Below are 27,728 nucleotides of genomic sequence, written 5' to 3' on the forward strand. Positions count from 1 at the left end.
ATTCATTACTACAGTGAAACGGAGCACATTATTATGCACTGATACCAACTATCCGGAGCTCCGCAGAGCTGGCAGCACTCGTACAGCCCCCAGACCAGGGGTGTTTTTATTGGCCTGCGGCACAAGTATAATTTAACAACAATACTGAAAAAAAAACAACAGCAAAAATTAAAAAATCATCAGTAATTTTCGAAGAATAGAATCAAAGTATTAAGAGAAAAAAGTTGCAATTTAACAAGGAAAAGTCGTAGTTTTATTCAAATGACATAATATTATGATTAAAAAATGTCATTTTAGTAGCAAAAACTTGAAAATATACATTATTTTTGTAATGTCATAATATTAGGAGAAAAAAATAAAACAACAATTAAAGTCGTAATTTTTTTAAATTAGGTTATAGAAAAATAAGTATTATTATGAGAATAAAATCTAAATATTATGTGAATATAGTCAATTACGAGAAAAAAGTTGAAATAGTTGGAATGTAAAAAAAATGTTAAAAAAAATCAACAGCAGAAATGGAAAAAGCAGCTGTAATTTTATATGAATAAAGTCAAAGTATTAAGAGAAAAAAAACTTCTTCAAATGGGAAAAAAGTCAAAATTTTACAAGAATAAACTTGTAATATTATGAGGAAAAATAATGTCATTTCAGTAGCATAAAGTTTAAATATAAAAATAAAATATTGAATTTTTTTAAAGGTCGTGATATTATGAGAAACAAATATAACAAAATAAAGTTGTCATTTTTGGAAAATTAGGTTGTGGGAAAAGTTAGAATATTATGAGCACAATTATGATTCCAATTCCTCGTTTCAATTCTGGAGCCTAACGATTCTCGATTCCGATGCTTTTAAAAGGCAGGGTCATACAAGTTTAGTGGTTTAGTAGTGGTCAGCATGTTGGCCACACAGTCAGGAGATCTGGAGGATCTGGGTGCGAATCTCCGTTTGGGCATCTCTGTGTGGCGTTTGCATGTTCTCCCAGTGCGTGCGTAGCTTTGCTCCGGCTACTCCGGTTTCCTCCTACTCTAAATTGTCCATAGGTATGAATGTGAGTGTGAATGGTGGTTTGTCTATACAGTATGTGCCCTGCGATTGGCTGGCGACCGGTCCAGGGTCTCGACCGCTCTGTTTTTATCAGCCGCTTATACTTTGCAGGTGCTCCCCGGCTTCTTCTTCGATGATGTTCGCGGCTCTTTCTTCCAGTCAGCCAAGTAGGCATCGGAACTAGGGATCGAAATAAAAACTTTTTAATGATCCCGGGAGAATTGGAATGTTAGTCCCGGTTCCCATCCATACTTGAGACTCGATGCCCAACCCTACTCACTACTCTGGTTTGATCCACATCACATGGTGTACGTTTGGTGTCGTATCCCGCCTGTAAAGGGCACCCATCTGCCACACACATCCTGACTTGATGAGGGAATGAACGCTGAGCATTAATAAATAGGATTGGGTTTTTTTTCCCCCTTACGCCACCTCGAGAATGCCGCCTTGGGCAAATGCCCATGTGGCCCATATCTACAACAGACACTGCCATGGCCGACCGCTACCACCACCATTCATGGCTCGTGCATGAAAAAAAGTGCTGGGCCTTGAGTACAGATTAGAGCACCTATACAAGTCAAACAAACCGGACTTTAGAAGAAAAGTCCTACATTCATTTAAGTACTGTATCAAACTGTCTTCAGAAGATGACTATGAATTCCTTGTAATGAACCACTCATAGCGCTTCTTCTCAGTGACTACAGTTTTTGCAACCTCCCAAAATGTTCTATTTGTCAAAAGATCAGCCACTGACATTAGCCTGTAAGCCAAGACTTTAATGTCATGACTAACAGTAACACAATGTTATCAAATGGGGTGGGGCTTGTGTCAACACCGCTATGGTGTTCAAATGTTTAGCCTGCATAATGACTCAAAATGACAACGGTGCACCTTTCTTTTAAAGTGTATGACACAAGACAAGAGCAGGCAGCTGCATCCACAACTTTGTCCACTTGTGTGTGGCTTGTTGAGTCACGACAGCAGCGAAACATGGCCAAGGTTTCACACTGGAGAATGGAGAAGTGAAAGGTTACACTACGCTTATCGTCCCGTTTGGAAAGAACAATGGAGGGCATACGCAGGTACATACATACTGCACAGAATAAAGATATGTCGTGTAGGCCATGGGTGACCATAAATGTCCTAAAAAAAATAACACTTATATGATATTCACCTGCCAAAATCACAAAAAATACACATTCATTTCTGGAATTTGGCGTATTCTATACACAGTGGCCGAGTGGTTAGCATGCTGGCCCTCTGTTGGGCATCTCTGTGTGGAGTCTGCATGTTCTTCCCGTGCGTGCGTGGGTTTTCTCCGGGTACTCCGGTTTCCTCCCACATTTCAAAAACATGCATGTTATGTTAACTGGCGGCTCTAAATTGTCCATGGGTATGAATGTGAGTGTGAATGGTTGTTTGTCTATATGTGCCTTGCCATTGGATGGCGACCAGTCCAGGGTCTCGCCCAAAGTCAGCTGGGATAGGCCCCAGCATACCTGCGACCCTAGATGGCGACCAGTCCAGGGTCTCGCCCAAAATCAGCTGGGATAGGCTTCAGTATGCAGACAATGAACACTTTATTAGGTACACCTGTACAATGCAATCTAATACAAGAGCTGTATCAAACATGCTATTAAAAAATAATAATTTTCACTTTTGATGAAGAGAAGTATTTATTGTTTAGCTTTTGAGAAAACACATTGGAAAGTATGCCCAATATTGGGCTCATTGAGTGTATCTACGGTAGTATACACTACAGTATATGAAATCACCAAAACACTGATAGTGATACTCCAAAATATAATAAGAAAAACAATAATAACAAAGGTTGTCCAAAATAACAAATTTGCTTCAAATTGTGAACCAAAAATTATAATTAATTTTTTTTTTTTATAAAAACCACCTTGGGCAAGTGTACCCAATATAAAACACTAATAAAGAACACTGTTACCTTTCCACCAAAATGTATAACCAACCCACCCATCCATCCAATTTCTATGCCACTCATCCTCATTAGGGTCGCGGGGCATGCTGGAGCCTATCCTAGCTGACTTCGGGCGAGAGGCGGGGTACACTCTGGACTGGCCGCCAGCCAATCGCAGGGCACCAAAATATAAAACAATAATAACAATAACAGAGCTTGTTCAAATGTACCAAAAATGTAAAAGTAATTGCAAAAAAAAAATAAACATTTGAAAATGCTTTTGTGTCCCTAATGTTGTGCCCGTTGAGTGTAGAGAAGTCACGCAAACACTTAGCTCTTCTCTGAGATACAACGGCACCTCGGTTAATCTCTGGGCCGGTTGCACCTTTTTTGGTTAACATCCAAAAAATTTGCCTTGACTTGCGTTCGCCGGCTTGTTTAGCGTCCGGTTTGTTTACGGCGCCTTCTTGGATCACACGGCGAAGACGAAATCTTGCACGTGATTGCGCAATACAGTGTGGGCCACAGCTGCCATTTTAGAACAACAGCGTTTGATTGTATCAGATTGGCTGTGCTAGAGAGATACACGAGGTAACAAAATATATGGGCCGCACAAAAGAGAAAGGCGATGGACCGTACCGAGACAAGGGTGCAAGACCTCTGAATTTTACGGCTTAAAGTGAAGACGGTCGTCATTTCAGAGAAATGGCTCAGAGGTGGCTTCGTCATTGGCTGCGGTGCACACACACATACATGCATACACTTCTCCGGTTCCCGCGTAACAGTCTATCAACCCGGCGGCGCATCGAGGGTTTTACATCCACAACACTCATTTCTGGTCCAACTCACAATCCAGCTATGTTTTTTTCCCCAACAAAACTAAGTAAAAGCAATGTTAAATGTTCAGTTATCCATTCATTTGTCATTTGTAATTATTTTTGCATCATTTTCTGCATGTAAAACTATAATTATTGTCTATAAAATGTCTGGAACGTATTAAGTGGATTTACGTTATTTTCTATGGAAAAATCTGCTTTGGTTAGAGTCTGTTTTGGCTTGAGTCGAACCTTCTGGAAAGGATTAATGATGTCAACTAAGGCACCACTGTACTGTATAATAATAAATACATACAAGTATTAATACTAAGAACAATAAAATGTCCAAAAGTAATAAAAATGTAAAAACAAATATATATATATATTTGAATTAGAAAAGGTATTAAACAGAGTACATGTTGTAATAATGATAATAACACTACTGCTACTACTACTACTAATAATAATATTATATATATAATAACGCAAAAGGAAAAAAATGTCAAAAAAATAAAAATACAAGTTAACAAGTTTGATCCCCTGTTAATAACTTTGTAATTGAAGAATAATAATCATTTATGTGATTCATGAGAACGTTCCTAAATGGTTAATGCGTGCAATGATTAGCCAACTGTGCCGTTCAATGGCAAGTGTTTGCACACATGCAAACACTTAGACAGCTACCATTGTTTGCCTCATATTATGTCCAATTAAAGCTCATTTCGTTAAAATACCGCGGAAACAAGCCACTGGACTCCGGTGGTGGGAGTTCACCTCCGAGTCGCCTGCTGCAGAGATGCAAGGAAGGGAGAGTACCTTCCTTATATGGAAGTGGGGGGGTTGGGGGGGTTGACAGAGTAGGAGAAGGGGGCGGGGTCCTGTGACTCACCAGCGACTTCCTCAATAGTACAGACTAAAAAAAAAGTAGCCGGCAAGCTGCACAACTTTGTTGACCACAGTCCTCCCAGGAAAGTTTTTGAGCGTGGACTGCTGGCGGGCGACGCTGCCGACTCACCGGAGCAGCCTCCATTCACGAGCCCGCCCCACAGTACTCGATTCCCGGCTGACTGACACCCAGGCTGCCTCCTGTCAGATCCTGCTTCAAGTCCTGGTAGGAGACATGGATTTTTATTGATTTTCTTCCTAACGGTCTTATTGCTTAATGCATGGAAATACACATTTGGAATGCATGGAAATACACGTATTGACGGGATAACTTTGTATTTACGTGCCTAACGAACTTCATTCAAACTTTGCATTGATTTAAAGGAACAGGATGCACACAATCTACTTACTACATACCAAGGCAGGGGTCACCAACGTTTTTCCTTGTGAGAGCTACTTTTACAAAATGAAAATGGCCAAGAGCTACTCATTTTTGTAACATTTATTTTCAGAGCTTATTTTAAACCCCAGCAAAGTGAATATGCTTGTTTTACCAGAACATGAACAAAATGCTGGTGTCCACAACTCACATTTTGTATTTCAGAATGCATTTCTTTCTACTGTTCTTTCATTATTAACTGAAAACCTGAATGAAAAGCAGGCTTGCGGGCACCTCATGTGGTCGTGGGGGCACCACGTTGGTGACCCCTGTCCTAAGGTGTATTAAGTGGTTGTTACTTTGGTCATTTTTGGGCATGATTTCAAACTTATTCAAAGCTTTGGAAATATTTTTTTTTAGTTTGAATCATATTTTGATCCTTTTTAATCAGAAAACAAAGAAAACATGTTGATAAAAAGAAAGAAAAATACATTTCAATTGTAATGTATTTATAATTTAATTGAAATAAAAAGTTACATTTAAATGTCATTTTAGTTAAAAGTTATTTCTGTTTTATCCACACAAAAAAGAAATAACTTTCCATATAATACGACAAAAAACTGGGATTATGTGAAAAAGATAAATAAAAAAAAATACAAAATTTGCATGAAACTGCAACTAATTACTCATCAAAATATGATTTAAAAAATGAACAAAAAAATGTAAATGAAACAAAAAGAAACTACATTTTTATTTTACAAATTAATTTTTTTAAATTAAAAAAATATTTTTTAAATCAAGGGCAAAAAAAATTAAACTTTCCTACTAAGTTTTTTACATACATAATAACATAATTTTTGATATGAAGAAAAATAGGTACCCAAGAAAAAAAAAGTATGTGAGGTTTTCTTGTTTTTTTTTGTTTAAAAAAAAAAACAATTTAAATTTAATTTTAAAGAAAAATCAAATTGTCAGATTTTTTTTTCATTTTCAAAAAATAAAGAAAATTACTGTATAAAGAGAAAAAAACTTGCAAAAATGTGGAGATACTGTACATGTTTTTAACTGGGCATGGACTGTATGATGTGGTTGCATTTGGTGGCCGTAATGAGAGCAGGCGTGGGCATGATAAGGCTTGATGAGGCTTTCATACGTCGCTGTTTAGTCAAAGAGAACTTAAGTGCACAATTGTTGCGTCTGGACATCTTATTCTTCTTCTGCCAGGATGCGTTTTCTACCTTCCTTTCCCGTTACACCTTAGAAAAATGTTCTGTACTAGTGTGGCTATTGGTAGAGCTTGCATTCGCTTAAGCGTTATTGCGTGGAAACTTTGTCATCCTCAGTGACGTCTGCTGTGCTCACCTGATGCACAGTCACAAGGTGAGGTGGGAGGGAAGGGAAGTGCATATGATGCAATTAAATACACATGGAAAGCTTACAACATCAGCTTATCGGCAGAAGTTAAAGCTGGAGTAACATTACCATACTTTCGTTTTGTGGCTAGCTGCTAGTGTTAGCATAATGCTAACAGCATTAGCTTACCAGCAGAAGTAATCTGAGACGCTTCAAAGCCGCCGCTAGCTGCTAGTGTAACGCTTAGAACATTATCTTAAATGTAAAAGATTTGTGAGCGACTACAGAGGAAGGGCTGCGGCTAGCGTGGCGCTAACAACATTAGCACAAGTAATTCAAAGCCGCTGCTATGTTTAACACTAACACTTCCAACATTTGTGAGATACCACAGAAGAAGGCGCTGCGACGAGCTGCTAAAGTAATTCTACGCAAAATAGCCCACTAATAGAAATAATGTGCGACACTTGAATGTTTCCCACAGAACTGCAATGTACCTTAGCTGTTGTTACCCACATAGAATGGTAGTTGATTGTGGTGTGTTATCTTACCTGTTACACGATGTGCTGTTTATTTTTTGGTTCGTACCGTGAGTAAGGCTGGGATAGCTAGTTGTTGACTATCATCTGCAAATTGAAGAGCACCTTCCTTAAGTAAACTAAGTGCGCCTGAATAAGCAGAGTTATGACGCCACCTACTGTAGGGAGTTGTGACAAGCCACACGGACATAAAGCCAAGGCGACAACCGGACGTACGATTTTTTGCCCGTGCGATTTTTGGCGTTCCCAAAACCGCTTTGTTTTGTTTTGTTTTTTTTGTTCATGGAGAACGTAGTTTTCGTGACCATGAAGGAGTAAGATCTCAACACGCATGGAGCACGTACGGAATATTTTAAACATGCCCTGGCTGCACTAATTACGTATGTGGGGTGCACGCGTGGCGCACGACACACGTAGGAGTCCGCAAGTGTGACGTAGAAAAAAATTGACATTTTGCCCAAAGCTGATGCCACAAAGCGTACGAAAGACACACGTTGGCCACACGGACGACGCACAAAGACGTACGAAGTGCTTAAGTTTGTCTTGCAGCCTGAAAAAAACCCAAGCGCCCGTAGAACTTGTTTGACGTGACAAAGAACCTCTGTGGCTGCCTACGGTTCGAAAATCAGCATGTCACAAGCGCCCTCTGTGCATGTTGTGCGTTTTTTTGCACTTAGACGGGCCGTAGGAGCCCGTACGATCGTTTGTGATCTAGGCTTTATTATAATGTGGGCAAGCAGATCGAGCCAAATCTTTTTTTAAAAAAGGTAGTGCCAAATCTTTCTGTGGCGGTCCAAATTTAATGGTGGCGTGCCGTCCCAAATGAATGTAACCTTGCACTTGAAAACCACTGGTAGCTGCTAGTGCAATGCTCACATTAGCTTATCAATAGAGGTTTTATTCGCCACAACAGAAGAAAAGCTGCGGCAAGCTACTAGCATTAGCGTGGTGCTAACAACATTAGCTTACCAACAGATTTGTGATTGGCACTGCTGGTTGTCTAAACAGCAACATTCTTTATTTTACGTGTTTATGGACTGTAGTTTAATTGTCGTGACCTCGGCCTTGTTGTGAACAAAGCACATATTTTAAGGCCTTTGAGTCGCCGTGCTGCTTTTTAATCGCTTGGCGACTCTTTGGACGGAAACTGCCGGTCCTGTTGGATCCATCCGCAATAAGCGGCCAAGAGGCTGTCACTCTGTCTGTCCCCTTTTTAGTATGTTGGAAGCAGGCCTCAGTGAAGCCTACGGGCTGCATAATATGTTTGTTTGCCTCCCTCCTCGTCCTCTCGTCACTGTTTTTATGGCGTGCACGCTCATATTTCTCAGAGATCTCTCTCTGTGTTTGCCAAGGGTCAGCCCTGTGTGGTTGCTGGAGGCCGGCCAGCAGCTGAAGAACGTCTTGTGGCTGGCATCGTTTTTTTGAAAAGCAGCCCAGAGAGAATAGGCAGTCAAGTGCTTGCAGGTGCTCAGAAAGTGAACATTCTTCTCCTTCGGGGACAAATCTGCATTGACACCAAAAGCTTTAATGTTGGATGGCGTGGATTCAAAAACGTAGTCCCAGAAATGACTGAAATGTCATGAATGAATGATAACATTACATAAGACATCTGTTTCAGCTAAATAAACCACAGCAGTGCAACAAAGTGGGTGTTCCGAGCTAGCTAGCGCTAGTTGAAGATCCTCTATAAGACGGGAGCAGTCTGCTGTTTTTAAGCACGTACTGCAAAAGCGCTCGTGAAAGATAGTCTTAATGACAGGAACACAGCTTTTATGAAAACTGCTGCAGTTCTCTCATCAAAGATCCTTTACATCAGTTTTTCGCAACATCACGCCAACATGAGAGCAATGTCACGGCACACCACTGAACGAAAATATTTGTATGAAGGGCAACAGGTGGATACACAGGTTAATTACGCACCTTCTGCTGAATTGCCTGTCCCCATATGTTCATGACATACAGTAGACCAGGGGGGTCCAAAGTGAAACTCTTTTTAAAAATTTTATTGGTACATTTTAAAACTATAATTTAACAAGAAAGCTAAAAAAAAAAAAAAAAGGGGGCAAAATGTAAAAATCTTCAGTAATTTTACAAGAATAAAATCAAAATCTAACGAGAAATAGTCATATTTTTATACAACAATATCTTCGTAATATGAAGAAAAATAATGTCATTTTAGTAGCATAAAGTTGAAATATGAAAGAAAAATCCATTACTTTTTAAAGTTGAAATATTATGAGAAACAAAAAAAGTTGTCATTTGTGGAAAATGTTATAATAGTATGAGAATAAAGTCAAAATATTATGGGAATACAGAAGAAGAAGAAGAAAACTGAAATAGTTAGAAAAATCATTTTAAAAAAGAAAAAAAAAATCAACTCATTTTACGAGAATAAAGTCTAAATATTAAAAGAAAGTCGTATTTTAACGAGAAAAAAAATGTACCATTTAACTCTTAATATTTTGAGGGGAAAAAGGTGATTTTAGTAGCATAGAGTTGAAATATTAAAGAAAAATGTTTTCAAAGTCATAATATTATGAGAAATTAATTAATTAATTAAAGTTTTTTGGGAAATCATGTTGGGGCACTTAGAATTTCAGCTCCACTCTGTCATGGTTTTTCAGAAATATATGAATTAATAAATCCCTTCTGTTTGTGGTTGAATATGGCCTATTTTTAGTCAAAAATGTTGCATTTTTTTGCCTAAATTAAGCATTTTCAAGCATATTAATGGCTAAATCAACTAAAATACACATATAAGGCATTCAGAATACGCATTCAAAGATATGATGACATGTAGTATTCTACACAGGTCAGTACGTGTCAGCAATGTTACATTGATGAGACCATCGCCACCGCAGGAAGAACTGTACAGAAACCAGAAGTAAAAAAAAGGAACAATAACAAACTCTCCCAGTGCTGACATGTGTGAGTGTATGTTACGCCTTATTTATGCCTTGTATGTCTTATTTTAGCCCTGCGATTGGCTGGGGACTAGTCCAGGGTACAGCCCCCCAAGACAGCTGGGATAGGCTCCAGCATACCCGCAAACCTAGTCAGGACAAGCGGTGCACAAAATGGATGGATGTGTTATTTTATGTTATTATATCTGCTACGTTGGGTAAAAGGAGAGTAAAGGTGACTAAAGGGGTGTTAGGTCATGTCTAGAAGGCTCTAATAATGTTCAAAACTGTATTTAGAAGGTCGTTAACAGGTTTTTTATTCTCAGGCATGTATTTATGAGCAAAGGTAAACAGGTAGCGTCAAATCTATTTGTGGCGGTCCACTTGAGTAGCCCCGATGTGCCACAGGCTGAAGAATATATATTTTAGTGTGGATTCTTTCCCTTTGTGCCCTAAATTGTGTGCGGGGGCGCGTGGCTGGCAGCAGGAGTGCGTCTGCATTCCCTAAATGACGGGGGAAGTGACCTCAGGCTTCCTGTGTGGGTGAGGATGTCATGTGTTACGGTGAGGGGCGCGGGGCTTCCTTCATGAAAGTTGTTAACATGATCCTTCCAGCCTGTGGGAGGTCAAACACCCCCCACCACAACTCTCGCACAGTGTTGCTTTAAAGCAGCATCAGCGTTATATAAGTCACTGACTTTGCTGGTGTTGTAATTACACTCCTCATGGGATATAATTACAGGCCTGCACCTAGCACTTACCCGCTAATTTTAAAAGAAACGCTGTTTTCCCTGGGAAATGGACAAATTATAGGAATTGTAGGATATATTCTAATTACAGGCACTTGTTTAATTTTATGTTTATTTAAGAAGCAGACTGCACTGGACAGTCAGTCAATTATGTAAGGCATTGAATTAATAGCGCCGCTTGAATCGATGTTTCCCATCACATGAAAACATCTGCCCTTGCCCTTCTCAATCGCTGTTCTGTACACACAGACACTCGAGCAGCACAAACACAGTCAAACCGAACGCCGTCGAACGCCCCAGATTATGTACGGTTCGGTTTTCGAGGAACATTTTTGCAGATTTGCTCGTTTTTGTACAATATTGCACATTACAAACAAAGTACCCAATGCGTTGCTGACTCACTGGCCGTGCATTTTTTATTGTTGTGACTGCTAAATAACGCGCCATGGGGCCAAACAGTGTCAGCAATTTGGTAAAGAAGGTGAGAAACATACAAAGATGGCATCCTCTCCCCTCCTCCCTCTTTGTTCCTCGCCGTCTTTGCCAGCAAGACTCTTCAGTTAAGGTAAAAATGGTGTTAAATCTTCATTTGCCCGCGTCATTTGTCATTTATAACTATCGTGCATTGTTTTCTGCATGTAGAACTATAATTATTCTCTACATTGTTTTTGTTAATATTTTGGGTGTCTGGAACATACTGTATTAATTGGATATACATTATTGCTTATGGGAAAATTGTTTCGGTGTTGGTAGGTTTCATTTTTGGAATGAATGAATAACAAAAACGGAGGTTCCACTGGAGAACGTTTCTGTTGTTAAGCATTGTTATAAACTTGCATGTTTCCACTGCTCACTGTTTCCAGTGTTTGGCGTCATTAAAAAGAGAACCGTCCAATATGCTAGCTATTTTCGGGATACATAATGTCATTTTTGGGTAGACTAAGTCCGAAAGTTTTTAGGTGACAAAGCAAATTAGTGTAATATGTAAGAACACGGTGGATCCCTGCTTATTCGCGATTCAGCAGTCGCTACCTCGTTTTGGGCAGAAAATATTTTTGTGTAAAATGTACAGCATGCGTGTACCACTGTTAAAAAAACCCAAATTTGTATATGTCTATGCCTTTATGCTTCACTGATGAGGTTTTTCATCAAGCATTGAGATTTTGCATTTTGTTAGGCGGCCCGAGGACGCACTATAGCTGTGTTCTGTGGAACATGAGAGTAGCTGTGACAGTCCATCCGGCCTCAAAACCTGCAGTGAGGTGAACACAAGTTAACATGTGATGGTAAATGGGAACTGGAATTATAACAGGCAAGCAGTGTGGATTATGTAGACGCAGCTTGGAGAAACACCTTTTCTAGCCTCTAGTGCTATCATGACGACCAGGCTGAAGGCTACACCGTACCTCCGATTCCATCTGTTCATCGGTTATCTTACATTATCATTCGTTGGTGGTGAGTAGCTTTACATTTTATGCTTTAAATGTGTCATACTTTTATTGAGCCGGAGGAAAATGTCAAGCAAGCAGGAAGGTTTGGAGGGGTCATGGGCGTGTTTTTTTGCCATTCACTGGTAGACTTGGAAGGCAACCCCTGCCAATAGCAAAGTTCTACTACTCTATTGGTCTAGAGCAGGGGTAGGGAACCTACGGCTCGGGAGCCAGATGTGGCTCTTTTGATGACTGCATCTGGCTCTCAGACATTTCTTAACACCATAAAATGTGTTTATTTTCATTTGTTTTCCTGACATTTTAAAGTAAAACATTACAGAAATCACAGTGTAAAAATAACATTAAAAATATGCTTTCTAACGCATTTTAATCCATCCGTTTGATGTTCTAGCACGATGCCAGCTGTCCTTCCCATGTTTTCCGTGTCAGACACCAAAACTTGATTATTATTGGGGTCGTCCCTCCTTTAATCAAATAGTCAGCTAGCTAATTGTGCAGAGACAACCCTTTTGACGAAAGAGGAAAAGAAAGAAAGATACGGAGTAGGGCGCAAAACCATGCAGCACCAGAAGTCGCATTAATGGTATAAAGTAATTTATTTATTATTGGTTAGGTTCAATATAACAACATTATTAAAAGGAATACATTCAGAGAGTTATTATATTCTAAAATTGTTGGTCTTTCTTAAATATACACATTTGGTTGTGTTCGGTGTTAAAAAATATGACATGGCTCTCACGGAAATACATTTTAAAATATGTGGCTTTCATGGCTCTCTTTGCCAAAAAGGTTCCCGACCCCTGGTCTAGAGTATGAATGACGCTATCTTGGAAACACATGCTGGGATAGCCAGCACAAATCACAAGCACAGATGGGAATATCTTTTCAGTCAAATCATGTTTAAATCGACAAATAATTTGCTGTGTTTTGGTATAAAGCCTGTAATTTGACGTGTCGTCGTCGTACTGGACGACTGCTAATAGCCTAATAATAGCACACCCTATGGCTGATGGAGCAAAATACTGCTGCGTATGGAGAATTCCTCACATAAACGAGGTACAGCAGCGGCATGTATGCCCAAAATCCCTGCTAGGAGACAAGTTATGCATGACATTGCAACACCATCATCATAAATCAATCAAAGAAGACAACCCCCTGCTGGGTAATGTTGTTACTGGGGGGGATTACGAGTTTATCGACCTTAATTTTTCATGGAGTTTACGTGTTTTAATACCCAATCTTCCCTGCTATTATATGCTGTTATAGTGTGAGTAAGACCTCAGTCATTTCATGGCAGGCGGCCGCCTCACCCACATAACTGTCAGAGTTGTTTTATTTGTGCGGAGGTTGTCATCATCCTTCCCGTTGGATGTTCTTGCTCGCTTGCGTAATTAGGCAATACTGGGTGAACATGTGGCAAGCAGCCCTCAGCAGCAAACAACTACGCCTGCAGGCCCGAATGTCACCTTACAACAACAAAGACAGTGGGCGAGTGAGACTCTTCTCTTTAGCTTTGGCAGCTTCCAGGCATCTTGTTCGTCCCCGCTACTGGATGTTGTCTTGATAAGGCTTTGCCATCATGCCAGCCAAGAAAGAAGCCAGACTGAGCAGTCATGAGAACGTCTTATGAACATGCATCTGTGGTTTGTCGTCAGAATTCCACATTGTGCAACTGTCGCCCGGGCAGGAACCAGAAGGACGTGACTTGTTGGGCTGCCAGTTGTTTCGGAATGAGATGCGAGTTGTCTTGTTCGTGGGTAAATTTATGACTGAGTGAGCGCATTCCTCTCGCTGACAGTAAACACTGTTAAAATCACAGCCCGGCATGATGAAACTAGATCATGGCTGAAGCTAAATAGTTCTGGGAGACCTCCAGCAAAAACGCTAGTCAGAGTGTGGTTGGGAATCTCTGGCCACCTCCCGATTCGATGCGATTACGATTCAGAGGCCTGGATCTTTTTTTGCAATCAACAGTTTTTCCAAAAACCGCGATAGAGTGAGGGAGCGATTTTTGAACCGAAATCTAGTGAGGGACGACTGCACTGCAAGAATGCTAGTCAAAGATCTTCTAAATGACATAAATGCTCTGCTGTTTTTAAGAATCTCCAGTAAAAACACTAGTCAATGATTCTCTATATGAAATAACTGCTGTTTTTAAGGATCTACAGTAAAAACACTAGTCAATGATTCTCTATATGAAATAACTGCTGTTTTTAAGAATCTCCAGTAAAAACACTAGTCAATGATTCTCTATATGAAATAACTGCTGTTTTTAAGGATCTACAGTAAAAACACTAGTCAATGATTCTCTATATGAAATAACTGCTGTTTTTAAGGACCTGCTGAAAAAATTGTATCAAAGATTCTTTACACGGCAGGAGGACCTATTGCAAAAAACACTCGTCAAAGATGATCTTAATGCCAGGTGCACTAGGTGCACTTTAAGTATGAGGGTTAGGACCTGAGCATGCATCACGGTATTTATCACGATATGACAATATAATTAAATTCAGCAGAGTCTTGTATAAAAAGCTACACACCTGAATCCATAAAATGAAAAATAATTACATCAAAAGTAAGCTTGCTTATGGCACTGTGTGTGAGTGTCCAAAGCAAGCCGGTCTATTCCAGTTGTCCAGGGCAGCTGCTGGATCACAACATTAGATCCACTGTCAGTAGTTACACACACTTGCTTCTTCTCATTTATGTCCCATTCCTGGAGAAACTCCTTGCGATGTTTTCACTTGTGTATTCCTCCGGAAAAAAACTTCCAAGTCCAGTTGCTGGTGATGGAGTGGACCGTGAAGCTAATATATGGTTGAGTCGTTCGGCTACTTCACATGTATGTACTACAGATACCTGCTCTATCGGAACCAAACCACTTCCATATTACAGAGGTACCTCCACGTTTTGCAACAATTTCTTTGCCTATAGTTTCCGCTTCTCCACCGGCTTCAGCCATGCTCATTTTCTCTCTTTTGTTGTTTTGTTTGCTCTGCTTTCTTCGCCACTGCTGTACCATGCTGTGGTAGACGTGAGGCTCCAATGCGAATGGTCGATACAATGCACCACGGCGCGCACTCGCAGGAAAAACACGTCTTCAACTCTGCTTTTTCCATTTTAAATATCTCATTCATACCGGTTTAAGTCATTTATACCGGTGTACCGGTATATGAAAATTAACGCCCAACCCTATTAAGGACCTACTGCAAAAATGGTAGTCAAGGGTCCTATAAGTGACAGGAACGCTCTGCTGTTTTTAAGGAGCGACTGCATCACGTCTTTTGATGACAGCATCCTTTCAGCCAAGTATTTACGGGCGTGGTGTCTCGCTCTCACTTTTGTCTGTGAGACAGTGTGGACTCTACAGATGAGGGCATGCTCAGACAAGCCGGATGAGCTCTGTGCAGCACGCTGAGGTGTGGATTTATATCGCTCACTATTGAATTGAATGTACGTGCAGAAGTCCATGAGGGGCGTGCACACGGCATGACACAATTAGCAACCTGTTGAGGTAACCCTGGAGTCCGAAAGGATGGGTTCTCGCATTACTGTTTTTCACTGGACTTCCCTCTGATGGGTCCATAAATGGCAGAAAGTGTCCTCGGTGTGGCTATAAAAGGACTTCTCCTTGCTGGCTGATTTACGACAGGGACGAGCTAAACAGGGATTTCTTGGCGTCTCCTGTTGGCGTTAATAGAGGAGTGAAGGGATGACTTCAGGAGAGGAGCGGCCCGGGCACATCATTGTTACCCGCAGGCTAGTCTGTCATCAGGCTGTCAGAGGACAAGCTTAATAGACGTCAAATGCAAGTCCCGCACTGTGTTAGTTTACTCAGTGTGTGCCACCTCTTCACCCTGCAAAGCTTTCAGCAGCTTTTTACCGCTATTTACACTTGCAGCTAAGAAGTTCTTGACTTTATCAACTAGAGATTGCGTGAAGGATACTTGGACCAAAGCATTTACTTCACTTTTACTCACCAGCTAGTCAACGAAACGCTGCCAATCTTGGCACTGAGTGAGTTACATCACTGTGCAAAAGTCTTAGGCCACCATTCATTTCATAGAGGTGTACATGGACCAATGAAGGATCCGTTACAAGTTGGTGAGAATCTGGATAAAGGGGCAATTTATTACTGCAGTTTGATTCACTGTGGTGGTTTGAGTCAATTGTTCTTGGGGCCACATTTTAGACAGTTAAGGAGCGGAGGCACCGGAGTTGTCGCCTCGTTATTATTTGTTAATTTGTATATACTGTAATGTCAGGATAATGCTTTGTCATACCTTAAAATGGTTACTTCACCAATGGCTAAAGTAGTTCTCAATAAATCCTCTGCTATTTTTAAGGAATTACTGTAAAAATGACAGTCAAAGATCCTTTACAGTATATGACTGGAGCGCTCGGAATTGAAGGACCTACTGCAAAAATGCAAGTCATAGATCCTCCATAAGGAGTTATTGCAAAAACACGAGTCAAAAATGTTCTACATGACTAGCAGGAGCACTCAGCTGTTTTTAAGGACCTATTGCAAAAATAAAAGTCAAAGATCATATGTATGACAGGAGCGCGCTGCTGTTTTTTTAGGACCTACAGTACGACAAAAACACAATTCAAAGATCTGCTGTTTTGAAGGACCTGATGCAGAAACACTAGTCAAAGATCTTCTATATGACAGGACTCTCCTCATTACGCACTTACTACAAAAACAAGAGTCAAAGATTTTCTATATATGACAAGAGCACTTTGCTGCGTGTGCTGCAGAAATGCTAGTCAAAGATCCTTTACAGCAGCGGTGTTGGAACTTTTTCCACCAAGGGCCACAAAGTGGAAAATGAAAGGATGCAAGGGCCACTTTGATATTTTGTAAAGCAACACACAGATATGCGAAGAAGTTACACAACATATAAGTCAAAAAGCCTACTGCTATCAACTTTGCTCTTTTCTTCCCATGTTTGCTGTTCTCTTTTTAAATTTTCTAAATATCTCAACTTTCTTCTTAATCTTCATAAATTAATAATATGACTTTATTCTAATAATATTTGGACTTTATTCCCATAATATTATATATAATAGAACTTTTTCCCCAACCTAATTTTACAAATTTTACAACTTTATTTTGTTTTGTTTGTTTACTCATAATATTACCATTAAAAAAAAAACTATTCTACGAAAATACTCTTAATATTACATTATTCTTATAAAATCACAACCTTTCTCATTAGATTACTGCTGTTTCAATTTTTGCAGTTGTTTTTTTGCTTGTTTTTTCTCGTTAAATTATACAGCATTTTTAGAATGGGCCGTGGGCCAATGAAAAAACAACCGTGAGCCGGAAATGGCCCCTGGGCTGCACTGTGGACACCCCTGCTTTACAGTATGTGACAGAAGTGCTCTGTTTTAAAGACTTTGCTGCAAAAATGAGACCCTACTGGAAAAATGCAAGTCAAAGATCCTCCATAATGAGTTACTGCAAAAATGCTAGTCAACTGACAGCTCTTTTAAAGGCCTACGCAAAAATGAAAGTCGAAGCTCTTCTAAAATGGGCTACCGCTGAAACGCTAGTCAAAGATCATGTGCATGGCTGACAGGAGCGCTCGGTTGTTTCAAAGGACCTTTTGCAGAAACGCTACTCAAAGATCCTCTATACGACAGGAGTGCTCTGATGTTTGTCTAGGAGTTGCTACAAAAACGCAAGTAAGGAAAGAATCGGAAAAAGGCCCCCTCACTCTAAATTCAGCCTTGGTGGAGGTCTGCACTCCACAAAGTAACATTCTAGTTATGTGTTCATGAAAGTATGGTGCCCTAAAACTTTTTGCACAGTAATGTAAACTCCAAACATCCCGAGCTCAGTGTGATTTGCTGCTTGTGAACACGCTGTCAAACAGCGCCGTATTTCGCCACAACAATTTCCCAGCTTTTTATGTTGCACATAGCATGTCTTCTTCCCCGTGGATGGCGGAAAGTAGCTGGAATTTTTCTGCAGACTAAGGGAAATCTCGGACCGATGGTGAGAGAGGTGGTGCTCACTTGAGTACACGGCACAGAAGGCGGAGGAGGAGGAGGAGGCTTGCCGCTTAGCAGCTGTCACCACATTTCTGTGAATAATCGCTCATGTATTGTATTTCACTGGCTGACTTTTTGGGCCCACAAAGTGCTAGTTGCTAAATTTGTGTTTTTGTCAAAGCCACAAAAGCACAGATGGACAAATGCTATAACGCTTAATAAGCTCCATTATAAACAGTGACCATGAATCACAGTTCTACAAGCCAACAGAACAGCCCTCAGCAGAAGAGCCGACTGTGTCTTTCACACAGTGGGGTACCTCATTTTTTCACATTAATATAAATAACGATTGTGGCGCCCCCTAGGGGTTTTGGTCAAAATCTTTTGGACAACATGCCGGCATACATGTAATACAGATATCCTCAAAGTTTTATAATTATTTGACAAATGGTCAATGACTTATGGACAACTCGTTGCTAAGTCACGCCCATGCCCCTGCAAAGACATTTAGCTTGATGGCGGCCATGTTTTTCAACCAGTCTAGCTCACATTTTACACACACATGCTTGTCAGGCCCCTAAAGGTGTGTGCCGAATTTTGTGGTGATTCGGTTAAACACCCTGAAGTAACAGTTGGTGTTTTTTTGTAGTGCGTTGACCCGTTGAGGAGTTGAAGAGGTACATTTTGTCACATGACCATACAGTATGTAGCTGGGCAGAAGTTGGGAGCTGTGGATGTTAAAAATGTCAAATTCTGGTACCGGCATTGTTAATATACTTTCACACAGGCGCCGTCCCGCCTCTGCCACAGCTTTGATACGACCAGAACAGCTCACCAAGAAACCTTTTTAAACAAGCTCAGTTTTTGTTGAATTTAGTCGCCGCATTCAAAGTGTGTTTTCTCCCATAAAACTATAGCATTCTGCGTTCCGTCTCTTCTCAAGAGTCTGGCAACCATCACCGAATTGTTTTCACCTCCACGTTCTTTGCTTCATACGTTAGCAATTCTGCCCCCCGCCCCCCGCTTTAATGGTCCAAAACATCCAGCTTCAAACAGAACCACATCCAATGGCGGCCATGGAAATGAGATCAATGGGTAAAATAGGGGCCAGACGGTGAGCAAAGCGAAACGAGAGGGCCTATGACACAAGCAGCATGACTTCACCATGCAAGTATTCAACCCCCCCACTGTCCCTGCCCCTTATCCCCTTGCATGGCTTTCTAGCAATGGTGACTGGAAACAGTTTGAAAGGTTCTTTTTAACCTTGATGATTTTTGTCACAGTTGCTGCATAGGTCAGGTGGGACAGCGTAGGTCAGGTGGGATAGAGATGTGCTAAATAGATCCAAACAGACAGACAGGCCTGTGTGGTGGAACATAATTCAACCACCGCCACTATCAGTGTTTTTACCAAAGCACCTGTTTTTTAAAGAAAAAAACGCAGTCTCACCCTTTTAGCATCGGCAGCAGAGACTTTGCATTTTATCAGCGGTAATGAATTAGGTGCGGAAGATGAATGGTGTTTTGCATGCGTGCATGATAAAGAAACGTGTGTGACATCGGGAGATAAGCAACTGATTGATTGCAATTCCGCTTTGGCAAAGTCGAGTCTTTCGGGATTTTCAATACTCGGCCTCTTGAGACCCAAACAAATCCGCTGTGATCTATTAGAGCGCAAAAGGAGATTTTGCTTTTTGATGGCAGTGAGCAGGTCATTTTTGGGTTTAGAGCTTCCATTCTGTCACCACTGAATCGCGTCTTGAGATTGACAAAACTTGGCATGCACGCTAAGGCGGGACTTAAAGTACATGATCCTCGGAAAAAAACGCATGGAAGTGGATATCCACAGATCAGAATCAATGAAATGCACCACCGAATACCCCAAAACACACAATCAGTAAATCAGAGCAGTACATCGTGCCTTAAATAGAAACTGATGATTAATGGTGGTCAGGAATCCCAAGGTTTTCTGTCCCCCTTTTGAGGAAAGTCACACCAGGCCAGGCCTTGTTCACAAGAGAAAAGAACAGTTTAGACAAAATAGTAATGTTGCTGTTTTACGTCTTCTTTTATGTAAAACTTTCTGACAACTGAAAGGTGCGGAGAGGCGCGACTATGACGTCATAGTTTTCAAAACATTGTGAGTCCACACAAACACGCATCGTTAGCAAGGTTTGCAGCCTCACACAACATTTTTCTACATGTGAACAGAGTGCTAATACAATAAATGTTTGCAAATTCCCCAAAAACAGTTTCCCAGGGTCGTTTGTTTGATATTTGTTTGCTTCCATCTTGTCACCACTCGATGTTCACAGGAATTACATCGGCATTGGCGTGGACAGGTCCACAACAGTTGCAAGACACAAAGTCCTGAACCCACAACAAAGGAGCCGAAGTAGCAATGGGTGGGGTGGGACTGTGCAACAGCGGGGGGAGGTGGCAGGCATCGGCAACATACATGGCAGCATGATTTATGGACACCTTTTGAAGTGAGCTCATTCCAGCCAAAAGACCTGCTGGCTACATTTTTCTGGTGCTGGTGGAACATGGAGAAGGGGGAAGAACGTGACCCCCAGGTCGCTGACCTACGCTGATTTATACCTCAAATGGTCGTTGGTCAGGTGGAAAACATTCATGACCGTACCTGTTGAAGAATGACCAGATAGGCTTTGGAGTTTTTACTATTCGTTGAAGTTCAAGAAGAAGGACAACAAGGACACTGAGGTGCTTTTGTGCTTTTATCCAGGAATGTCAATGGAACTTTGGCGAATGTCATCGCTTTTGTTACACTTGGAATTCGAGCTGGTACATCCATTATCCAGTTAATCGACAGCTATTTGGTATTCAAGTAATCGTCTGAATATCGTTTGTCATTTGAATATTGGTTTATTTCCTTAGTCATCCATGACAGCGGATCTATTTATTATCTTTGTGTTTTAGGCCAAACGAGAACACACATCAGCTTTGACTTTGGATCAGTGATCGTCATTTTTGCCTCTTTTCTGATGCTGCAGACCAAACCACTAACTAACTGTGTTTGGTTCGTATTGATTTGATCCGTCTAGGGCCTAATTGATTACTCAATCGAAACAGCAAGCTTCAGATTAATCGACTAAGAAAATAATCATTAGTTGCAGCCCTACTTGCAATCTTTTCTCTACATTTTCCTTCATTTTTTCACATAATATTGCATTAATTGTATTTACAGAATTTTAAAAAATAAGTAGAAAGTTGCTTACGTTTTTTTTTTGCATTGTACCGATCCGATGTCGACACCTAAATTAGGAAATCTGCCGATCTTGTTGCACTTCCCAAAGCTCTGTTTGCTTTAATGTCGTAACTGTAGCATTTGCCTGCACATGCGGAGTTGAGGGCTTCACAGACAGTCGGACAACACAGAACTCTTAGCATCGCACATCGCTACATTATTATCATGTTATATCATTATTATCACGCTACACTCCCAGCGTGATTGAGGAGGTCGGCTTCGATCATAAAAAAAAAACAGGCAGTTTTTAAATATAACAGGTTGTACGGCTTGAAGGGAAGTCCCTACAAAGAGTTTTTAAACAAATGCTGTGTGCTTGTGTATGCAGCTGTTGTCTGTCTGGATGTTCTTCCTGCATTGTCCCGTCCCCCACCATCATTAGAACTGCTGCTTTTGCTATCTGGCCGTAGTTTGGTGTGTTCACGGGCATGCATTAGCGGCTGTGATGTATGACCGTCTCTATGAGGTTTTGCTAAGAAGGTGTCTTTGACTCATTTGTGCGGTTAAAAGCGTCGGTAAGCTCGTATATTCAGCCTTTACAGCAAACACTAGGAATTTAGTTGTAATGATCTGGAAGTGGAGCACAGGGATGTTTCAGGGTGAAAGATTTTACAGTGTATTCACAAAAAATGTGTAGGTTTAACTGCCTACATTGTTAAAACTGACACATTTATTTGTTTTAGCCCATTCCCTGAGTATGCATCCCAGCTCTGTGGGGATGTGTTGATGTATCTGCTTTCTGCCTGTTTTTTATGGCACAGGCTCATCACGTTTGCACATCGCCATCCTGCATAAAACGTGCCAAGGCCAAGTAGCTCGCTGTTAAATTAACTAAAAAATTTTTTTTTAAGTTTATGACGGTGCGGTGGTGTGAGGACACTGTTTGCACGTTGCCACGGAGATGCGCCTGCAAGAGAGGTGGGCGAAAAAAATGGCAGTGCGGACCGGAAATGACTTTGAAGATATTCATCTGTCGGTTGCACATTTTGGCAGGTGACTTTGGGCGTTGCGTAGCCAACAATGACTTTATTTCTCTGCTCATGAACCCTTCTGCTACATTTTACTGGAAAAAGGAGAGAGACTGCAGTGGGGCCTCTGAACTCGAGGTTGCACCAGTTAGAGTTTTGGGAAAAATAAGCCTCTAAAGTCAGACAGAACCACAAGACTTCAGTAAATCACGTGAGACCTCCGTACAGCTGGCACAAAATCAATAACTATTGGTTTGTTTTGCTTTTTCTTTGGCTTTTTTGGCGACATTTATTGTAAAAACGGAAGGAATGTAATCACTGCGGGGTAAATGAAGGCGTAAACGTCACTTATTATCAAATTTAAGGTTTTAAAGTGTTTCATTGTTTAGATATAATGTTAAAAAGACGTGACTCGCCACGTGACGCTTCCGTCATTCGTCTAGCCTTATGCTGTTTTTTCACAGTAGTTATGTTCTTTTTACACTTGCATGGCAATTAATGTCCAAAATAAGCCACTATCATACACTATCATCTTTAAAGTTGTGACTGACCATATGTTTTTTACGTTTTAGTATTGCCAGTGGTTAACTTATTTTTACACTTGCAACCAGAATTCTGACGTTTGACATTTGAGGTTCTGCATTATTTTGTTCTTTTGTTGTTGTTTCCTGTTGTTATTGAGGTTTTGCAATTAATAGCAATACTGGAAAAGTGCCACAAATACTGAATATGAATGTGCCGGTGCATTAAGCAAGGAAAAGAAGCCTTCCTACGTAGGCCTGAACCTCAAGGGTCAACTTCCACCATTGCAGCCACGAGCCGCAAGTCTGAAGGGGTTATGAACAATTGCAAGCGGGTCACGGGGGTGAACGCCACATCTTTGCGCGTGGCGCCCGTTAGATGGCTGACTTTGCGGCTTGTGAAATCTTAGGCCGCCCCTTCATGTGGTGGCCTCATTGTGCTGACTCAGCAGTTGCAACAGCAGCAGACCTCCTGCAAATGACCACACTGCACCAGTCTTATGTTGACACCACGTTACTAATAGCCATACGTGAAGCACGATGATGTCGTCGTAGATTTCTCAGATTAGTATGTTTATTATTAATGGTCGTTTTTTTGTTTGTTTTATTATAGAAGCGCACATTGGAAGTAATGGAAATAGTAATAATCTGTTTCTAGGTCAGACCTTTGGCATCATAAAACCTTTATCAACTGTATGGCTAATGTGTGCCATAACATTTAACATTCATGGTCATACAAGTGTATGACAACAAAATAATATGTGTATGACAACAAAAAGTCACAACACATTTTGTGACACTGCAATCCTTCTTCCTCTTCTCAAAAAGCCACCAAAAGCTAAAGAAAAAGCAAATCTCATATAGAGTTGATCCTTTCCGCGCGAGAGCTGGATTTTTTTTCTGAATATTTTTGGTCAAATTCCAAATTGTTTGACCTTCAGGACATTCAAATACAGTCGGCCATCTTGGTTTATTGGTTCCAGATCAGATAAGTGAATTTGCGCAAAGTAGGATTCAGTATTAATAAATGGAATATTTGTGTAGTTAGCGCATAGCAAACCTGTTTATGACTTTCATCCAAAAGCATGCAGAAATCGTAAATATGTAAGAGAAATGTAATGTGATGGAAGGGCTGTCTCTCTACTCTGCTCTTTCCCTTTGTGTGTACATGAGTTTGTGTTACAACAGCGCTCTTTAAAAGTATATTTTACAAGATTTTTGTGAAATCTAAGCTAAAAAAAGTAAATATACTGTAGCAGAATATGAAAATAACCTACGTATTCAACCCAGCAGCAACATTTGTGTTGCCACGAACTGCTGTTCTTTACTATGCATTTGCATATATTATATATTTACTATTCTTTACTGCGCAGATTACTGAACCACAAGTGTCAACGCAGCCTCAAGCCCTTGTTTGGTGAAATATAATAAAATACTTTGACCTTTGATGAGCACATCTAATGACTATAATGTAACTGTCACCACGGTCTCTTCCAGTACCTTACCCAGTTTTTCCATTTGGAGTTAGTGAGCATATATTTTTGCCTGACAGCTTTACACCATCCTCGTAACCCTTCTCTCATATTATTTACCATCTCGCCGTGCATCCGCAGACCAGTTAACAGGCTGTCACAAAATCGACTGCTCTCTTTTCTCACCCCGACTGCAGTCCTACTGCCATCTAAACATATACCAGAAGTTGCAGAAGGGGGGAAAAAAGACAACCTTGCATTCTCCAGGCAGTGACTCTCCAAAACTGGAAGGCACACAGGAGTCCGCTGCATAGTTTCCCCAATGCAAACCAGATGTGAGGCACTAATGCATGGCAGCGTTTTTCTCGTACTCAAAGGAAGACAAATGTAGGCCAAATGTGTCGTATGTAGCTATCCACACACAGCGGTATAAAAATAAATCCATTCCACAGATCCCAAACTTCCTTCATGGCGGTTTGACGGGAACTATATGATTTAGAGTCGCGATTTAGAGTTATCAACTCAACTATTGTTGAGTTGATAACATTGTGAGCACCCCCGTGCTAACACGTCATCAAGGACGTGACAAATGCACATTTCGAGCAGGACTAAATTAGTGCAAGCCTTTTAAAGCAGACACTTGTTCTTTTAGCACACAAGCCCAATATTAGAGGACTTCATTAGAACAAACTACAAAGGCAGTGGTGGGGTTTTCCATCTGAAGGCAGTCAGTCATTTTCTTCTCTTGTGTTCATGATGGTGGCCCTCATTTGATCCCTCTGTCACCTCCTATTCCCACACCAGGCCGCGTTTAAGCGCTCAGCGACAATAACGGGTTTTGGGTTTCAACGTCTGCTCCTAAAGCCATTCTAGTCCCAAAATTTTTCACAGGGGAGGAGCTATGAGCTAACACCAACCAGGTCACTGATCCTGTTAGGAGTCTATCCCAGCCTCTGGAATGTATATACTACAGTAATCCCTCATTTATCGCGATTAATTGGTTCCAGACCCGTCCTTGATAAGTAATTTCCGCAAAGTAGGATTCCTTATTTACTGTATAAATCGAATATTTTTCTAGTTACAGCATAGAAAACCTGTTTACAACCTTCTAAATACAGGTTTTAACATTAGAGCCCTATAGACATGAAGTAACAACCCTATAGTCACCTGTACACCTGTATTACCCAATATATAGTAGACATAATAATAATAATAAATAAGACTCATGCTTGTCTGTGTTGCTGTAAATGTGTTCTGTTAGAAGGGGTGCTGACATAAAGTGACGTCGGGGGTCCAGAGTTGAGTCTTAGCCTGGCGTGGGTTTGGGCCGCAACAGTAGCCCGTGTTAGGGATGATTGTGCCTGTTGTGAGATCATTCCAACCTGCAATAGAAGTTTGATTATCGCTCCCTTGCTATAATCACAGTTTTTCAGAAATTAATTACTGAATAAATGATCGCAGTTTCGTGGTAGACTACAGTCTTTTGTTAGTCAAAACATATTGAAATACAAGTGATATGTCGTATTGTGGTCACTAGGCAGCAGTAATGACACAAAACATTGAGGCATTACCTTACATTACATTACCTTAACACTGCATGAAGTCATGATGTTCGACACGACAGAGTGAAAAAATGTTTTCCACCCATTCCGTGTGGAAGTGGTAAGTTTTTGGCTTCTTAAGTTTAAAAGAAATACATTTGAGGCTAACTGGTTAGCTCACTAGCTAGCGGCCATCTCGAGTCCCTGTAGCATAACAGTTGCGCAATGTGTTGTAAACGAATGAATGATAGGAATGTCAAGGTGACTCTTAGGGTGTTATTTCATGTCTACAGGGCTCTGATAATGTTCAAAACCATATTTAGAAAGTCATAAACACCTTTTGTATGTCCTTACTGCGAAAAGATTCCATTTATTAACATTAAATCCAATATCGCAAAAAATCATTTAATTAGCTGCTATAAACGAGGGACGACTGTACATACAAACACAGTGGAGTCGTAGGATGCCTGTTGGGGTACGTTGTGGTCATCCGCGGCCATGCATTCCTGGTTACCTTGACAAAGTTGCTGCTCATTCATCATAATACTGTAAGACAAAAGTGCAAATCATAGCTTTCAATAAGCATGAACATGTTGTCATAGTTGTGCATTCGTTTAAATGAAAACATATGTTGATGAACGCATGCTGCAGGATTATCATACCCCCCCTCACCTTTCACGTGTAATTCACTCATAGTCTCAGTGGGTTCTGTCAAATAATGGTTTGCAGTCATGTGGAGCAGGGAGCAGCACGCCTACACCAAACATTTGACTAATGCTCTAACTTTCGTTTGGGTGACCTGACAACGTTAAGTGTATGTTCATGTGTCACGCTGATGTTCATTTAGTCCTCAGAATGAGTGCTCGCCGTCGTCCTAAAAGGAGCAGGTTTCCAGTCTCCTGAAGAATAATATACACCCTCAGACACTGAGTCATAAACATACGTTCTGAACCATTAAAATCTTCTGGTGCAATCCGTGCACTTGACTTTTCCCATTCGTCACCACATGGAACGTCTTCCACGGTCATGAGATGTAGGAGTAAATAAGACCGGTGGACATCTCCATCAGGATCCTATTCAAGCACATGAAGCTTCTGACGTGTTTTTTTTTTTTTTGACATCATGCTTCATTTTTTTAGGCCCTCAAATGATATACTTGAGTGTCCAGCGCTGAACTTTTTACCCAGCTAAAAGTCAGCCAAGGAGCTTGACTGTGCCTGGACGATGTCCAGCCAGCAGACAAGAGCGCAAAGTGATGGTATGTGTTTATCCAAACGCAGCCTCCTTCCTTTGCATTCGCGTGTGATTTAGGACTCGCCTTAAGGTTTAAGCCTTGATTTACCCCCATCTTCAGTTTCCTCGCGTTCTCCTCCCGCAGTGTTGTGAGAGTTCCTCCATCACTCTTTATGGAGCTTGTGTAAAAGGAAATAAAAGTTGCGTACTGAAAGGGGTCGGTTCAAAAACACACTCCTTCCTCGGTTTTTGTGAGTGCACTGGCTGCCAAAATATCCAGGCCGTTCAAGGTGATGGAAAGGCTTTTGAAGCAGTTAAATCATAAAAACCCAAACCTCACAATGAGAACACTCAGCTGTGTTGCTTATGGACCTTCACGAGATGTCCTGTGGTGTTTCCCACAATGTAAATGATCTTTTTCAATGGGGTGCTGGTCACAGTAGTCCAGTACATTACAGGCTGGAGCGTAATGCACTGCTGTCCATTGATTGGTCGAGATTTTCACTTCCATGTTGACAATGGATTGTAAGACTGCAATGGGACAAAACCACAGACCGCCATTTAAAAAATACCATGCGTCAATTGAAAATCTGCTGCGAACTCCAAAATAGACAAGAGACAAAACAAGTTCTTTGAGAATAACGAGAGGTACAATTTAATGCAACTTGCATGCAAGG

General features: G+C 40.8%; 1 protein-coding gene across 1 annotated transcript in view; it reads left to right on the plus strand.

The window, feature by feature from the left end:
* Positions 1-4,697: 4,697 nt before the first annotated feature.
* The window catches only part of fhl3a (four and a half LIM domains 3a), a 38,690-nt gene continuing 15,659 nt past the window's right edge, over positions 4,698-27,728 (plus strand). The window contains exon 1 of the mRNA XM_054782006.1: positions 4,698-4,901. The gene's annotated coding sequence lies outside the window, so the exon portion shown is untranslated. The remainder of the gene's footprint in view (positions 4,902-27,728) is intronic.

This window comes from Dunckerocampus dactyliophorus, chromosome 7 (assembly GCF_027744805.1).
Source record: "Dunckerocampus dactyliophorus isolate RoL2022-P2 chromosome 7, RoL_Ddac_1.1, whole genome shotgun sequence".
Classification (NCBI taxonomy): Eukaryota; Metazoa; Chordata; class Actinopteri; order Syngnathiformes; family Syngnathidae; genus Dunckerocampus; species Dunckerocampus dactyliophorus.